The 12,825-nt window shown below is 42.0% G+C and overlaps 1 protein-coding gene across 1 annotated transcript in view; it reads right to left on the bottom strand.

The window, feature by feature from the left end:
- Anxa4 (annexin A4) overlaps positions 1 to 11,340 on the bottom strand; it is a 65,013-nt gene extending 53,673 nt beyond the window's left edge. The window contains exon 1 of the mRNA XM_005322108.5: positions 10,971 to 11,340. The gene's annotated coding sequence lies outside the window, so the exon portion shown is untranslated. The remainder of the gene's footprint in view (positions 1 to 10,970) is intronic.
- Between the last annotated feature and the right edge of the window lie 1,485 nt (positions 11,341 to 12,825).

The raw sequence follows: 12,825 nt of genomic DNA on the forward strand, positions 1-12,825 counted from the left end.
ATTATTTGTGATGTATAATTATGAATATTTCCAGTTGTCCTCCAAATTTATAATGATGTGCAAAGCCCAGCCAGCCATCTGCCAGCTTGCTTTCTTGCTTATTTATTTACAATTTAATACTTAAATGTTATATTAAAACTTTTTATTAATTTGCCTTTTCCAATTAGTAGTAAGAACATTAAATCTTTCTCTTTTTTACCTACTTATATTCCTTCTTGTGAATTATCAGTTAGCATTTTTTGCTCATTTTTAGGATCTTGATGCTTTACTAACAGTTATATATAAGTTGTGAATATATTATAAAATTTAATGTCTTATACCTAAAAATTAATCATAAGTATTTTCCAATGTAATATCTTCCTTATAGTTTTATACAGTCAAAACATAGGAGAAAAATTTTAAATCAGACCTGTCCATCTTTTCCTCTTTTGTACTCCTCTCTTTTATTAGTTCAATGGTTTAAAAAGTCTCATTTTTGGTGAAATGTTGATAATTGTTTAGTTGGATGGGGTTCATTTTGCTGTTCTCTATTTAGGTATATATTGGAAATTTCCCATAATAAAACTTAAAAAAAAAATCTTACCCAATTGCTAGAATAATCGTTTTGTTTTATTCCTACTAGTTTCTCTCTCTCATCCCCTTCATTTTAGAGTTGAGGAAACTCTTGCCCATAAGGTTAAATCAACTTGCTTACTGTGTGAGTCATCTTGTTCCCCTCCCCAATGAATAAACTTACTCACAACCTCTTCTTTTTTAGACACAGCAAAAATACCCAAAGGCACGGCTGTTTGAAAAGGGCAGAGCTCAGTTAAAGAAAGTTGAGCTGGTAGGTCCCACAAACCTTCCGCAACCCCACCCACTAGAAATGGTAGGGCTGGGGGTGTGCTGATCAGCCTAACAGGCAACTCTCCAAGGAAAGAACTCTGAATTGTAGCCATTTCTTTGGTGTAACTACTTCCAACCTGAAGGATTTCAAGATTAATGTAATGTCCCTGAACCCAAAGTCAGGAATAGAAGGGCAGTAGCATACACTTTCGTGCTATTTCCACTGTATGCATGTAATAGATAACAGAACTCAGTAAAAAGAGGGCCTGGGGATATAGCTCATGTTCAATCCCAGCAACACACACACATACACACACACACACACACACATACACACTCACACAGTAATAAAGAATTAGGGAATGACTTGTTCAAAATATAACATATTTACAGATATTTATATTTTAATCATAAGTTCATGTGCTTTAATTTTAAATAATGGCTATAGTTAACAATCAAGTTGCAAACCCCCTAATTTTCTCCCCTCAGTGGTGGGGCCTGAAGCCAGGGCCTTGTGCATTCTAAGCAAGTGCTTTACCACTGAGCCACATCCTGACCTAAAACCCCTAAATATCTAATCATCACCTCTCAATGGGCTGGTATAAGGATCCAACACACCACTGAGAGATAAATAGTAATGAAAGTACAATCTATATTTTCAAGAGTGGTATAACCCAAAATTTATCATTAGCAATTCAGTGGCATTAAGTCTATTCACAGTGCCTTGCAACCATTACCAATGTCTCGTCCTGGAGCATTTCCGTCACCTCAGTGGAACCTCTGTCCCCATTGAACAAACACTAGCTCCCTCTTTCCCACTCATCCCAGCCTTTGGTAACTTCTGCTTTTTGTTTCTAGGAATTTGACTGCTCTAGATACCTCATAGAAGTAGAATCACATAATATTTGTCCTTTTTGTGTGTGGATTATTACATTTAGCATAATATTTTCAAGTTTCATCCATTTTGTAGCATGTATCAGAATTTCATTCGTTTTTAAGTTTGAAGCTAGATTATAAGTCCAACTTTTAGGATCATAGTTAGTATCCAAACAACCATCCATGGCCTTCTCATGGCCAAAGAATAATCCCAGCTCACAATCAGAAAGTACAGAAGATCAGGTGAATCAGACCAGACATGGGGAGACCAGAGGGCAGGTGTCAGCAGGGCAACTTTAATAGGAGGCCAAAAGAACTTGGAAAAGTGGAATGTGCCACATACACAATTACATCCTATTATATCATTTTTTCCCCATAAATTCAGATCAGTATTTCAATCTGAAAGAAGTTCACCCACTTCAGTGAGTGCACCAGAATAATTGTTCTTAAAGTCGAATTCACTGACCCAACAGCATCACCATCACCAGTGGGACCTTATTCAAAGTACAAATTCTTGGACTGGGGTTGTAGCTCAGTGGTAGAGTGCTTGCTTAGAACATTTGAGGCACTGGGTTCAATCCTAAGCATCACATGAAAATAAATAAATAAAATACAGGTATTGCATCCCTCTACAACTAAAAAAAAATTTTAAAAAAAGTACAAACTCTTGGGCCTAATATCATACCTAAAGAATCTAAAACTCTGAAGGTGAGACCCAGCAGTTTGGATTTTAGGATGCTTTTCCAGATGATTCTGATGAATTCTTTCTTTTTTTTTTTTAAAGGGAGAGAGAGAGAGAATTTTTAATATTTATTTTTTAGTTTTTCGGCGGACACAACATCTTTGTTTGTATGTGGTGCTGAGGATCGAATCAGGGCCGCACGCATGCCAGGCGAGTGCGCTACCGCTTGAGCCACATCCCCAGCCCAATTCTGATGCATTCTTGAGTTTGAGAATTTTGGTTCTATTGATGCCTGAAAAGGTCTATAAAATACCCTGTGGGCATTTCATAGGTATGGACTATCATTCATGATCTTACATCAAGTATAAGCGAAGAGGGGACTATAATAATAAGGGGAATGCATAAACGTGAACTCCATAAAAATTGTGTTTGCCAAAGATTATGTAAACATTAAAATTCTCAAAACATCCACTGAAGTATGCATTACTCCTGGTTGGCCTAATCTGTTTTACAGTGTCTGTGAAACTCCAAGTTCAATTTTCTTCACACACATGGGTATTGGTATAGACTGTAACAGGGAGCAGGCAGAGAATCCAGAAAAAGCTGAGTTCCAGTTCCTGCTCTGTCTTCTAGATTTAACCCACATCTGAAAACTGACTTATTCTGGCATAAAACTGGGATGGTAGAGGCTATTGTGCAGGATTTCTTCAAGAACAGGCAATATTGGGCTGGGATTGTGGCTCGGTGGTAGAGTGTTTGCCTAGCAAGTGTGAGGCACTGGGTTCAATTCTCAGCACCATGTATAAATGAATGAATAAAATAAAGTTCCATCAACATAAAAAAAATGAATAGGCAATATCATCAACCTTCATTACAACTTCTTTCCTCCTTAAGATAACCTTCTTTCTGTTTAGGGATTAGTCTTGGCAAACCAGGAAGGTGGGGCTGGTCCCAGGAGGTTATAATAATTGGGTCAAGGCAGCCCCCATTCCAACTGCCATGAATCACTTAAGTGTGGCCCTGTGACCCACTTCTGGACAGTGAAAAATAAGGATAAACCTTCTTAGAGTCTTCCAGGAAAGAAATTTCTCCAGTCTAAAAAAGAAAAGTTGGTCTCCTAACTTCCCCTTTCTTCTGGTCTTGGATGTTGTCAGGCTATGATATTTGCAGTTATGGATTCTAACTAATGGAGACGGTAAGCCACTTAGCATGGTATCTGGGGGAAGTCTCAAAGTGTGCAAATGTTACCTGGGTGCATTTAGAAATATAAATTGGAGGGTGGGGATCAATACCCTGAACTCTAAAACCTAAGTCAGTAAATCTTGGGTGGGACCCAGAGGCCTTATTCATTAGGCTTAAATAAGTATTCCTGATCATTCTCCTCACAGCATAGTCCAGTCTGACTCTTATGCAGGTGGCCTTCAGATCCCAGTTCCAGAACTGTCATTTGCTGTATGTACAGGTATTTAAATATTTATTTTGCCCCTATTGTCTATTAGGCATTGAGGAAGAAACAAAGATGGAAGAGACACCATCTTGCTCTCAAGGAGTAGGTAACCTAGTCAGAGAAACAACAGGTGTAGAGCTAACCTAATGATAGAGCAGCATGTAAGAACTCTCATTGGGGCTGGAAGGTGGCAGGAGACAGAGTAAAATATCCCTTGAGAGATTCAAAGAGCTCTCATTTGACTTGGGCTTTGAACAACAATGCATTTCAATAGGGAAAGAGTTTTCCAGTCAGGAAGGCCCATAAAAATGAAGCTTCAGCTATGGCTACAAATCATAAGATTTATTTGGAAAAAGAGTATTTAGTTTGGAGTTGGCCTGGAATGTAGGGACACTATGAAGAGGTCAACAGGCACAAAGACTACAAAAGCAGTTTTCAAAACTGAATCATTTTGTGGCAGGCCAGGCTTGGAGGCTGGATGACCTTTTCCAGGTCATGGGAAATCATCCATTCACTCAGCACATCTCTAGCAGGCACCTACGAGGTGCTCAGCATAGTGCTAGGTCAGAGGATAGGGGCTGCATGGTCTCTGCCCTCAGATGGGCTCAGGATCTGATAAGTAGCAGAGACAGGCATGTGACCAGACAGAATGACGTCTGAACAGCGTTGCAAAGGGAAATCATGGAGAGACACAGGAGCACATATGATAGGCCTCTTTCCCAGATGAAGTCAACCAGGGAAGAAGACGATGTCTAAGATGAATTCTGGTGACATGGCCAGGTTTAGCGCAGGGAAGCAGTCGTGTTTCTCTGAGTTTTGAAATCTTTGCCTTCATTCCCTTCCTGGTATCTGGTCAGCACTTTTAATTTTATCCAAAACATTTACAACATAACTGCATCAGACAATGGAGCAGATGTAAAAGAAAATAGGATTTACAGTTCAGGCCAGTTCTTACTATGGGATCCTTGGACCATCTAAGACCTGTTACCCAAGACAGATCTGTTCCATCTCCCACAGCTTACAAAAGAACTTCAGTTTCTGAGACCCTCCAGCTCCATTTTCTGGGACTACCCTGCTCTGGTCCATGAGCTGCAACTCCAGCATGCCTTGGCCTTGCTCTGTGAACCCTGTGCACATGCATAAGCCTTCTTCACTTATCCCATCCTCAATGTAAAGGCTACCCCTCCTGGAAGCCTTCTCTGACCATCCATGATGAACCTAAGCATACCTCTTGTAATTCCATGAAAGTCTGTACATAGTGAATCAAACCACTTATACAATCCTGTGATGTGGGGAGGAGCGGATAGGGAGAGAAAGACAACATCTATCCTAACTAATGGAGACTGTAAGCCACTTACATCTACTCAATAGGTCCTGACACCCCATTTACCTCCTCTCTCTGCTTCTGAAACACTGGATTACCTAAAAACACCAGATTGTTTAAAAACAGCTTTCCCCACCATCAAATTCAAGGCATCTTATATTCTTTTTGGAATCAGCTGGAGTACAGCCAAATGAATCAATAACCCAATGAAAACATATGGGAAGAATGAGCAGCTGCTACTGCATCTCATTAGACACTGGACCATGATTGCATGCTAGTTCTTTGTATACAAATAAGGAACTATAGGATCCTATGTTAATTCTGAGGTTGAAAAATTGGATAATTATAAATTCCTCATTTCTACTTCATTCTCCCTCTTCATAAACAATGTTAAGGGGCAGGTACTATCTGTAATTCTCTGTTTTTTAAAAAATAAATAGGTGATATATGAATATGATAAAAATTCATATGGTACAAAAAAAGTACATAGTTATAAGTCTGTAAGACTTTCACATCCTTCTCTGAAGGCACACACTGTTATAATTTTCCTGTGTATCTTCCCAGAAGTATTTAGTGCATTAGCAAGTACATAAGAATATAGTGCCCATCATTTTCATATACAGAAATGGTAGCATACCATGCTAAACTATATTCTGCTTTTTTAAAAAAAGAAAAAAAATATACTTCAATATCTTTCTATTCATTGCCTATCAAACTGAATCTTTTTTCAGTGTTACAAGGTATTGCATTACATGGATATTCCATAATTTAACCAGTCCTTCTCTGATTGATATTTTATTCCTTCTCAATCTTTTGCTATTAAAACAAGTCTGCAATGCATACATCCTGTACACATGCCTCTGTATTCATGCCCAAGTATCATTAGGATAAACTATAACTGAAATGGCTAGAACAAAGGTAAATGCATTTTTGTTGGTTTGACAAACATTGCCAAATTTCAGGGCAATTCTTAACGCAACATCTAGGAACTTTCTAGATATCCATGAGTGGGTTTGAAATGATGTTTGTGAACCCCTTGAAACTGTATAAAAAACGTGAAGTATGTATTTATTTTTCTTAAGAGAGGATCCATAGCTTTAATCACAGCCTTACAGGAATTTGTATCTCTAAGAGAATAAGAACCATTGGGTCAATAGGTCTTTGCACAATAGCAAACAGAAGAAAAGCACAAGTCGACACTACGTAGGATCCAGAGAAAACCTGCCTCAGCTCCCTGAAGAGGAGGGAGAAGATGCAGGGGGCTGATATTCACCCCTACTCCGTTCTCCAGTAGGGGTGGTTCAATTCCCCATCATAAATCAGAATTTGTTCCCAGTAACCACAGGGCCCCTCTGTTAGCTTCTGGTAATGATTTGATTTGCTACTTCTTTAGGGGATTGAGCACCTTGACTCAGAGAAATGACTCCAGAGCAATAGGGTGGGGTGCAGTTTGGAGGTGTTCCCACTGTATGACAGGTCACACAGCTTATGCTCTGCAACTAGTTGTAAAAGGTTAATGCTGTGTGTGTGTGGGGGGGGGGTGATATACAAAAGGTCTTTTACATAGTATTCACAGTCTGGCCTTTAGCTGCCATTTATCCCTGCTGCTAATTGTGAATATAACATTCACTTTAGTTTTTACACCAAGCACTGAACCAAGAAGCACTATGTCTGTTTATTGACTTCAAACTACTTGAACCTTTGAAAAGGAGTCTTCCAAGATGGAGGATTAGGTTTCCACAGCAATATCCTTCAGTCTAGTTCAAACATGAACAAATTACTCCCAATAAAACCAACAGGCCTTAAACAGAAATGCAAAATTCCTAAGGAAATTAATCTTCATGGATGGATCCATCTCAGTTTCAATTATATGAAACAACAACAACCAAAAACCTTTAGTTGGAATGCCATATGGTCTAGAGGTATTAAGCACTGTAAAACTAAGAGATGAGTTTGGAGGAAAAAAAAATCTGTTAATCAAATTAAAAAGGAGATTGATAAAACAAAGAACTATTACTGAGAATGGAAAAATTTTAGTATTTACCCCCATTACATAGAATTTTAGCATTTATTACATTACCTAGCATTTAGTAGCATGACCACAGGCCTAAATTCCCTTGGGAATATCACGGTTTAGTTAATGCTTTATTCAGTGTATCAAGTATGCATATATTTATATAAGCATTTCTTTCTTTTCTTTTCTTTTCTTTATTTTTTGATACTGGTGATTGAACCCAGGGGTACTTGACCACTAAGCCATATCTCCAGCCCTTTTTACTTTTTATTTTGAGACAGGGTCTGACTAAATTGCTAGGGCCTCACTGAGTTGCTGAGGCTGGCTTTGAACTTGTGATCCTCCTGCCTCAGCCTCCCAACACCGCTGAGATTAGAGCTATGTGCCACCACATGTGCTCATATAAGTATTTCTAAAGTATAGTTTCTCAAAGTGAGGCCTTAACAACACTTGAATCTGGGATCCCTTTAAATTCTCCTGGATCCCAACCTGTAATGTTGGATCAGAATTTTGGGGAGTGAGGCAAGAATCTGCATATTATACAAGTTTCCTAGGGTCTTTAATGCACCCTGAAGTTTGAGAACTAAAGCTTTAGTTTAATGTTCTGCCCTTCACAGCCCCATCAGAAAAGGATTGCCACGACAGATGCATGTCACATACCTGCTCCCTGGGCAGAAGGGTCACAAGTTCAACACCAGCCTCAGCAATTTAGTCAGACCCTGTCCCCAAAACTGAAAATGGCAAGGCGAGGTTAAACATGACTAATCCCAGCAACAGAGGCTGAGTCAAGAGGATCACAAGTTCAAGGTCAGCCTCAACAATTTAGTAAGAACTTGTCTCAATAGAAAAAGAACTGAAGATATAGCTCAGTGGTAAAGCATTCTAGGTTCAATCCCCAGTATCAAAAATAAACAAGTAGAATAAAATAAAGGGCTGGGCATGTAGATCATGGGGTAGAGTGCTTGCCTAGCATGCTCAAGGCCCTGGGTTCAATTTCCAGTGAAAGAAAAGTAAAGAAGAATCTGCTAAACCTCTGCCTAGACATCTACCTGATAAGAGTCACCAACTCCAAGGACACCCAGACTACAGGTTTCAAAAGACATCTTTTTATTCAACCAAATGCAGCATTTGAAAGACTCCTCCAAAACTCTACCCAACAATACAAAGACTGAATTTATTCCCTCTTCTACACACCAAGCCCCTCAAGAATTTAGGGTCAACACTGAGTGTGGTGACACACACCTGTAACCCCAGAAAGTAAGGACACTAAGGGAAGAGGGCCACAAGTTAGAGGCCAGTCTCGGCAACTTAGGGAGATCCTGTCTCAAAATAAAAAATTAAAAGGGCTGGGAATGTGGCTCAGTAGTAGAGCACCTCTGTACTCAATCCCCAGAACTGCAAAACAAAACAGATTTTAGAGTGGCCACTGTGTGCCCCTACACCCAGAACAATCTTCCCTTTCTTTTTTTTTAATATTTATTTTTTAGCTATAGATGGACACAATACATTTATTTTATTTATTTTTATTTTTTTATGCGGTGCTGAGGATCAAACCTAGGGCCTCACATGTGCTAGGCAAACACTCTACCCCTGAGCCACAACTCCAGCCCCCACAACCTTCCCTTTCTAATCAAAACAGCTCTACTTCTTTCACTCCTATTTCATTTAACACCCTGAGAAGAAGAAAGTCAAGAAAAATAGTTGATCAAGATTTAGTTAATAAGCCAGGATACCATAAATCTAGATACCAAATCACTATGAACCAGGCACTAATCAAATCATAGTAGAGTAGAGAGGATAAAATGACAGGTTTTGGTGTCCACAGTGGTTTTAAGCCTCAGTTCCCAAGGGGTCTGACTTTGACCACAGACCATGATTTGGAGCGTTGGGATGTGTAGAACAAGCTTAGTAATCTCACAACAGGTTGAAGTGAAGGTTAAATGAGAAGACCCTACGATAAAATAACTGTTACTCAAAGTCGCTCCAGGGAAGACACGGAAGTACCTGCCAAACTGCCTCCTCAAGTAGCCCTAACTGCAGGGAGAACAAACCCTCAGGGGCTAGATTGGGGCAAAATTGCTGTCCAAAGGCCAAACAATACTTTTTCCGAAGCTTTTTGTTTTAGATATAAAATGCATATGATTTTTGGATTCTACTTCAAAATTTTTGTGATTGTTTTCATTTAAGACGTGGGGATTTTTGTTTTGTTTTGCAGTACTGGGATCAAACCTGGGAACTCACGCATGCTTGCAAAGTGCTATACCACAGAGTTACATTCCCAATTTCCACCCCCACCCCCTCTATTTTTTTTTTCATTTTGTGACAGGGTCTCACTCACACTGAGTTGCCCAGGTGGGTCTTGAACTTGTGATCTTCCTGCTTCAGCCTCCTGAATAGCTGGTGTTATATATGGGCACGACAATGCCCAGCATAAAAAAATGTTTTAAACCTTCAAATAATTGGGTAAAACTGATGCCCAAGGAAAATCCCTTCTTGATTATTCTGTAGCTTCAAGTAGTCTCTGGCACACTGACCACTATCCCCCATGCCTACCACTAACCTTGATCTCCCTTGGAGAAGAGCAGGCTTAGTCTAGGAGCAGATTAGCAAGATCAGGAAAATAAATGAAAGCTGTACACAAAGAAACCTGCCTCAGGACACAAATCTGGGGACATCAAGGAAGTTCACCCTTTAAATGCTGATGGGTCCAGCCTGATGATGAATGTTACCCTCTAAAAATGCTCTGGAGGAAAAATTATATTTGACCAAGAGCAAGATTGTCTAGGAGGAAATTCATAGAATCCCTTGGTCCAGTGCTTTTATGTCTGTGTGTGTATGTATCAAGTCCCTGTTCTGATCTTGGCCATTTAGAACTCTGGGAAGTCAGCCGCTTTTGGATGGCTGTGCTTACCCATTTTCTCATTCCTGTCCCCTTCCTCTCCAACTTGCTCTTCCACCTGTCTGTCATCTGAGAATTCCTTTGGTAACTGAAGAGTAGGGCTTGGTTATGAGTAGCCATCTGCATGGAAGGGCAGGTGGGATGTCCTGGAGTTTATGGTCAGCTGGATGGGCAATTTGAAGGAGGGTACCCTATCCATCCTCCCACTATCTGCTGGAGAGAGCAGATGCCCAGTTTTCATGAAAGATACCAGTGACTTGGGACCCAAAACACTCACAGAAGACCTGCATCTACTTGGAGAACACTATGAGTTGGTGGCCTGTTGGAAAGCCATCCTCTTTGGTCCCCAAGACGCCCGGCTGACCAAAGACAGGGGGAAAGCGAAATTGTGCCGCTGACAGACACACAACATGGGGCTCATATTTTAATACGATTCTACATGCCAGGCACTGTGTTGGGATCAGTAGATACACACAGGAATAAAGAGGCAAAAGTCTAGGAGAAAGGAGAGAGAGATTTAAAAAGTAAAACTAAGAGGTGTTAGACTGAGTTAGTTCCGGGCAGTATTAACTCCATCGTTGGGTTTTAACGCCCAAGCTCAGCACATGGACTCCGACTGGCATCCTGAGCTCTACCCATTGTTCTGAGTGTCCTTCTGGTTGGTGTCAGAGGGTAGGGACTGTGATGTTTCCCTCTGGCCCATCCAGAGCGAGTCCCAGCCGGCTGGCCCTGCTTCCACCCTGCGGGCCACTGAGGCCCGCCCGCAGGCCGGCGTCGGGCACCCTCTCCTGGGATCAGCTTGGGGACTGGAATCAGCTTGGGGACTGGCATCCCCGAGAGGCGCTCCCGGGCCGCCACACCCCTCTCCCGGAGCCCAGGACCCCCGGGCCACGATCCCTTTACCTCTCGTGCGGAGACCCGGCTTCGCTAGTCCTCTGTGGCTGCGGAGGTCACACCCGCGTCCAGGCCCTGCAACGAGTCTTATCCCGTGCGGATCCGCCCCACTTCGGGGTGGAGACTGAGCCCGAGTTCCTGGTTGTCTCTCTGCCCACGGAACCGGAAAGTCCCTCCCAAAACAAAGCGCACCTGGAGCCCCAGACGCCCACGAGAAGCCAGCCTGGCCCCGAGTGGGCTGCTCCCGCACGTGCCCGAGCCCCAGGCGGCGACCAGTCCCCGGATCCCGGGGTCCCGACTCCCGCGCCTCGTCCCGCTGCCGAGATCGCCCAGCCGGCCCGGCACCTCCAGCCCCGCTCCTGCCCCCGCAGAGTGGACCAGTGTGTTCGCGAGTTATCGGGTGTCCCGATGTCCCCAGCGGTGCCACCCAAGCCCGGCGACCTCGCCCTCTCCTTCCCTGCGTGGGCAGCGCCCAGTTCAGTGCCCTGTCCCGAGTCACGCTTGGAATCCCAGCCTTCTCCCTGGAAAAAGGCACTTTCTCACTCCAGCAGGATCATGGGGAGCCTGTGGCTGGAAAAGTAGAAAGTGAAATCTGAATGGCACTTTTCATTTCCCTCTGTCACATAAAACATACATTCCAAAAAGTGTCCAGCAGTTCCACATCTCCCTTGAGGAGAAAAATTCTCCCTCCTGTTGCACCTAGCAGGTCAGAGAAACTTCCAGAATAGAAAATTGGGAGCAGAGCTGATCTTTCTCTCTTAAACCTGTAAACACTAGTAGGACACACTTTTGTGTGTTCATATCTTCTTACCCCCACTGAACACAACACTCCTGAAGCCACTTCCTAGGTCTAGGTTGTCTTTGTGCCTGCGCAGGATTCTGTTTCTGGCACATCGTAGGTGCTCAGTGAATGCTGGAGAGAAATCTGTTGCAACTACCAGCAAATTTTTATTTTATTTGACAAAGGATAGGTAGCTTTGGGGAATGTTTGCTATTCAACGGACCAAAATCCAAGTGGTTATTAAAACCTTTAAAGGTGAAGAGGCAACATTAAATTACTTCATAAACATGTAGCTAGAGGAGGTGGTTTAATGTGGTTCAGAGCATGAGTTTTAGGATCCAGACTTGGTTCTGTGCTTTATATATATTTGATAACCTAAAAGTTTCTGAGTTTCTGTTTAGGAACTGACCTTGAGGAAACAAAATTAACAGGGCCAATAGTAGAAAAAGAATGCAATAAGGCCATCACAGTGGCACACATCTGTTGTCCTAGCTAATTGGGAGGCTGAGGCAGGAAGATTCTAAGTGTGAGGTCAAACTCCCAGGCCTGGGAGCCTGGGCAACATAGTAAGACCCTGTCTCAAAATTTTGAAAGGAGGATGCTGGGAATATAGGTCAGTGGTAAAGCACTCCAGATTTAATTCCAGTACCCCCCTACACACACATACACACATACACACACACACACACACACACAAACAATAATAATTCCCTCTTGAGAAAAATTAGAGACACTATTATATCCCTTAGAAAAAAGAACAACTTAGCACCCAGTTGAAGAACCTTTACTACACAGTTGTACCCAGACCCCAGATCCCTGCTACTGCCTCCTCCCCAAAATTTCGAATTTGGAACAGGTTGGGAAGCCACAGAAAGAGGCTTTCATGAGGCACAAAAGGCCAGAAGTAAATCTGGCCAAAACTCCTCTAGTGTGTCAGCCTGAGTTTTAACTACAAAAGGAATCACATCTTTGCTTAGCTTCTCTCTAGGCCATATCCTACTTCCTTCACTTACAGGGTTTCCTGAGAATATTTTCACTGAAATACTTGCAGGAGAATCCCTATGTGTAGCTCTGCTTCTAGGT

The sequence above is a fragment of the Ictidomys tridecemlineatus genome, chromosome 12 (genome assembly GCF_052094955.1).
Source record: "Ictidomys tridecemlineatus isolate mIctTri1 chromosome 12, mIctTri1.hap1, whole genome shotgun sequence".
Taxonomy (NCBI): Eukaryota; Metazoa; Chordata; class Mammalia; order Rodentia; family Sciuridae; genus Ictidomys; species Ictidomys tridecemlineatus.